Here is a 6,015-nt window from a genome sequence, read left to right as displayed (position 1 = left end):
AAAAAAAGAAACAGTCAAATAAATCAGAAAGTGTGTTAAAATAAAAAAAGAACATATCAAGATCTGTCATGAAGTGTGACAGTGTCTGTGATAAGATAATATTCATCCACCTACAAGGAAGACCAGTTAATACCACTATTCAAATTTATACACCAACCACTAAAGCCTGTGATGATGAATTGAAGAATTCAACCAACTTCTTCAGTCTGAAATTGATCAAACATGCAATCAAGATGTATTAATAAATATTGGTGATTGGAATGTAAGGTTGGAAACAAAGAGGAATGATAATTAGTTGGAAAACATGGCCTTGGTGATAGAAACGATATTGGAGATTGCATGATAGAATTTTCTAAAACCAATGACTTCTTAATTGCAAATACCTTTTTTTAGATAACATAAAGGACTACTATAGACACAGAGCTCTGGTAGCGTAGTGGTTACGAATCGGGCTGTAAACCTTAAGGTCAGCGATTCGAAACTACCAGTTGCTCCGCGGGAGAAAGATCAGGCTTTCTACTCCCGTAAAGATTTACACCCTCGGAAACCCTGTACAGGGTCGCTATGGGTCGGAACCGACTCGACGGCACTTCACAACAACAACAACAATAGATACAGAACTCACCAATGGAATACACAGAAATCAAATTGACTGCATCTGTGGAAAGAGACTGTGGAAAAGCTTCATATCGTCAGAACAAAACAAGGCTAGCGGCATACTGTGGAACAAATCATCAATTGCTTATATGCACATTCAGGCTGAAGCTGAAGAAAATTAAAACAAGTCCATGACCTCTCCCCACTTCCCCCCAAAAGAAGGAATAGAAGCAAATACTGTTGAATGATGCTGCACAGAGGGGATTGTAATCATTGCAATGAAATGATGAGTGTAAAATTGATATTCTCCCATGTAAACTATCACTCAATTCACAATAAAAAGTAAAAAAAACAAAAACCCAGTATATTTTAACAAAATAACAAAAATGTATATTCTAAAACAAACAAAAGATAGCTGGAAGAGTGGATTGCATCATAATTTTTCATACATCTGTCATATCTGGTTTACCAGAAGACAAACATGTTCTTATGTCTGCTCCTACATTCATAGGATTGCAATTTGATGTTTTGGTTGAAATTTATGAAGAAAATCTAGCATCACCTTGAAACAGAGTTAGGAAAGAGAAAGTATTTTGATAGGCTTTGCAAATAACTGTGTGTATTCTCCTTTGAGGAGTCCTGATGTGGCACCATTGATGCTGCTTGAATCACAAGGCCGGTAGTTTAAGCTCAACAGCCACTTCTCTGAAACCCTTTACAGGGTCACATGAGTCAGTACTGACTCAATAGCACTTAACAATAAACAACAATTCTTCCTGATTACTGCACCAGAACTTGACAGGTTAGTTGCAACATGAAATCTGAAACTGAATCAGTGAAGTTTTTATACTTACATCAAAATCTGTAACTCTATATTTCCTTGATACAGACATTTTATCCATGTTTGATTTAATATGTCATTGGTGATTTGAAATATGTCGGCTCCTTAGTTATGCAGATCTCCAAAAATGTGACACCTTTCACTAAGCAACATAAAAACATTGCTTTTGTTAATGTCAGCATCAAAACAGTCAAAATGTTTTAAGTGTTGGAAAGTTATCAATCTTGTGGTGGAGAAATAAGCTTTACGAAATTTGAATTTTTGCCTGGAAGTTCAAAACTTGTCATCATCAATAAATATATTAAGGTTTCTTTGACAATAACAAGCTCCATTTATTCACTTAAAATTATTTATGAACATATGAATAATCATAGTTAGTTATTTTACTTCAACCCAAAATTGTGATCCATGAATACATTTTGGTCCATTCCTTTTAGTCTCAGGTTATTATTGGTTTATAGGGGTTCTCAGCCTATAAACCAAGAACCAATTCTGCAAGAAAGAGTCAAAGATGCACTGAAGGCATTGGCAAAGCACAAGACTCTGGGAATTGATGGAATACAAATTGAAATATTTCAATAAACTGAGGTAGCAATTGAGGTACTCACTCAGCTATGCCAAGAAATTTGGAAGACAGCCAACTGATTGGAAGAGATCCATATTTATGCCCATTCCAAAAAAAGGTGACCCAACAAAATGAGGAAATCTTTGGACAATATTATTAATATCACATGCAAGTAAAATTTTGCTAAAGAAAAAGTTAAATGGCTGCAACAGTACATTGACATGGAGCTGGATTCAGACAGAGCATGGAAAAAGGGATATCACTACTAGCATAAGATGGGTCTTAGCTGAAAGAGAATACCAGAAAGATGTGCTTTATTGACTACACAAAGGCTTTTTGATTGTGTGGATCCTGACAAGCTATGGACATCATTTCAGAGAATGAGTATTCTGGAAAACTTAATTATGCTCATGAGGAACATGTACACAGACCAAGAGGCAGTCATTCAAACAGAACAAGAGAACACTAAATGTTTTAAAATCAGGAAAGGTGTATACCAGAATTGAACTCTTTATCATACTTTTTCAGTCTGTATGCTAAGCAAATAATTCTAGAAGCTGGATTATATAAAGAAGAATGTAGTTTTAGGATTGGAGGAAGACATATTAACAATCTGTGATATGCAGATGATACAACCTTGCTTGCTAAAAGCAAAATAATCAACATTGGACCAATAACTAACATCAAGTTAAATGGAGAAAAAGAATGAAGCTGTCAAAGTCTTCATTTTGCTATGATCAACCATCAACACTCATGGAAGCAACCTTCAAGATATCAAACAATGTATTGTGTTGGAAGAAATACAGCCAGAATGCTCCTTAGAAGTCAGGATGGCCGTAATTTATCTCTCATACTTTGGACATACTATCAGGAGGGACTATGCCTGGAAAAGAACATCATGTTCAGTAAAGTGGGGGGGTCATCAAAAGAGAGGAAGACCCCCCAATAAGATGGATTAGCATACTGGCAGCAGCAGTGGGCTCAAACTTAGAAAGGATTGTAAGATTGGAGCATGAAGGGGCAGTGTTTTATTCTGTTGTGCTTAAGGTCTCTATAAGTCAGTACCAACTCAACAGTACCTAATAACAACAGCAGTGTATTTATATGGAATCCTGGGGTGGTGTTTAGAATAAGTACTGAACTGCTACCCTAACCACAAGGTCTGAGATTCAAACCCTTTAACCCCTCCTTAGAAACCCTTTGCAAAGTTACTATGAGTCAGAACTGACTTGATTGTACTTAACAATAACAACAACAACAACAACAAGCATCTCCTTCTCTCCTTAAAGTGTATGGACCACTTCTGGGTTCCTAACAAACCACACAAATTCCATGAGATACCAGGAGTACTACTGAAGGATTGTCTATGGACTTCTACTGTAACTTCCATACAACCACTCCTGCCCCATGTTGAATGTGGCTGAGTATGGGAGACCTCCTAAGGCAGGGGATTTTTTCTCTAATTCAAATGGTGAAGTATTAAGTTCCATATTTGTGGGATTCCCAATATCTCCTGGAAGTTTCTAAGTGCCCCTTCTGGACCTCTTGAGGTTGGTCATTATATGTTTATGTATTTATTGGAAATATAGGAACTCTGAAGTAGACAGATCAATTTGCTGTTTCTATTCCCACTTGTTCACATTTTTTTCTTTATAATCATTACCTCCCTCTCTCTACCTCTAAGTCAATAGTTCTTAGTGTTAATATAGCCTCTGTAGAGACATTTAGGAATGCAGTGTTGAGGTAGAGGGTGGTGTTGGGAGGTATTTTTTGGCTGTCACAGGGATTGGAGGATAATATTGATAAATTATTACCTAGGAATGTGAGATGCTAAATATCCTTTGATGCATGAGCAGTCATTAATTATCATTCCTAAAATACCAGTTACAACCTCATGAGAAACAGTGCTCTAGGGTACAAATTGCTCTGATGCCATAGTCTCTACAAGCCTGCCTACAACCCTTCAGATGAATGCCTTGGCTGGCTGTGAAAAAAATTATGAAACAAAAATGAAAAACATTAACACAATTATGTTACAAAACAAACAAACAAATATACCCACCACCACTGAGTCAATTCCAATTTATAGTGACCTTGTATAGGGTTTCTGAGCTGTAATTTTTTTTTTTTATTTTTAAGCAGAAAAACTTATCTTTCACCTGCAAAACAGCTGGTGGGTTTGAACTGCTGATCTTGCTTTTAGAAAGCCAATGCTTATTCTACAGCACCATCACCAGGATTTTAACTTAATAGACATTTTTAATACCACTTTTGCCTAAAGATGCCACATTAAGAGGAAAGGCTAAATATATAAACATATATGCATATATGTTTAAAATGTGAAGAATAGTAACCTTTGTTGTCTTACTTGTTGAGAAGGTGAAGACCTGACCTTATTAATGTGGAGTTGCTCATGGATGGACCTTGGCCCACATTATGGAGATACCTTGTTATGGATGAACTTCACGGTTTCTGAACTGAAGGCAGCTGAACTTCAAGGTTTCCTCAAGACTTCACAAAAAGCTGAAATTATTTTGTTTGGTATCTTTGGTTAGTCTCCTCAAGGACAAAATGCAACGAGTAAACTTATTCGCTCTCAGCTCACCACTATACCTGCAAAAGTGCAAATAAATTTGATAGCTCCAAAAATTAAAATAAAGAAACAAGTCCATGAGAGCCAAAATATGACCTTGAATATATCCTAAGTAAATTTAGATATCATCTGAAAAGCAGACCAGAACAGTTGTTGAATGACATCAAAAGCATCATACAGGGAGGAAGCAAAAGGTCATTAAGAAGACAAGAAAGAGGAAAGAAAACAAAATGGGGAGATTCTGAAACTTGCTTCCCAGCATAGAGATGCTAAGGCAAATGGAAGAAGTAAGACTGTTCAAGAGCTGAATAGAACATTTCAAAGGTTAGCTCAAGAAGACAAAGTGAACTATAATAATGAAATATGCAAAGATCTGGAATTAGAAAACCAAAAGGGAAGAACACGTTCAGCATTTCTTAAATTGAGGGAACTGAAGAAAAAAAAATTGAAATCTTGCACTATTGAAAGATTCTATGGCAAAATATTGAATGATACAGAAAGCATCAAAATAAGAGAGAAGAAACACACAGAGTCACTGTACCAAAAAGAAATGGTCAAAGGTCAAACATTTCAAGAGATAGCATATGATCAAGAGCCAATGATACTGAAGGAAGAAGTCCAAGGTGCATTGAAGTCATTGACAAAGAACAAGGCACTGGGAATTGAAATATTTTAACAGAATGATGCAGCACTGGAGACACTCACTCATCTATGCCAAGAAATATGGAAGACAAATAGTTGGACAGCTGACTGGAAGAGATCCATATTTGTGTCCATTCCAAAGAGTTGACCCAATGGAATGTGGAATTGGACAATATTACTGATATACCATGAAAGTAAAAGTTTAATAAAGACAATACAAAAACGGCTGCAACTATACATTGACAGAAAACTTCCGAAGGTTCAAGCCAGATTCAGAAGAGGACATGGAATAAGCGATATCATTGCTGACTTCAGAAGGATCTTGGTTGAAATCAGGGAATACCAGAAAGATGTTTACCAGTAATTTATTGACTAAGTAAAGGCTTTTTATTGTGTGGATCATGACAAGCTATGGACAACATTGTGAAGAATCAGAATTCTGTAACACTTAATTTTTCTCAGGAGGAACTTGTGTATAGACCAAGAGGTAGTTTCTGGAACAGAGCAAGGAAACACCAAATAGTTTAAATTTAGGAAAAGTGTGCACTAGGGTTGTATTATTTCACCATACATATTCAGTCTGTGTGCTGAGCACATAATCTGAGAAGCTAAATTATACGTACAAAAATGTGGCATTAGATTTAGAGAAAGACTCATTAACAACCTGCGATATGCAGTTGATACAATTTTGCTTACTGATAGCGAAGAGGACCTAAAATAACTTTCTGATGAAGATCAACCACCAGAGCACTCTGTATGGGTTGCATCTCAATGTAA

Source organism: Chrysochloris asiatica, unplaced genomic scaffold (assembly GCF_000296735.1).
Source record: "Chrysochloris asiatica unplaced genomic scaffold, ChrAsi1.0 scaffold00235, whole genome shotgun sequence".
Lineage (NCBI taxonomy): Eukaryota > Metazoa > Chordata > Mammalia > Afrosoricida > Chrysochloridae > Chrysochloris > Chrysochloris asiatica.
Note: the sequence above shows the minus strand (reverse complement) of the source record.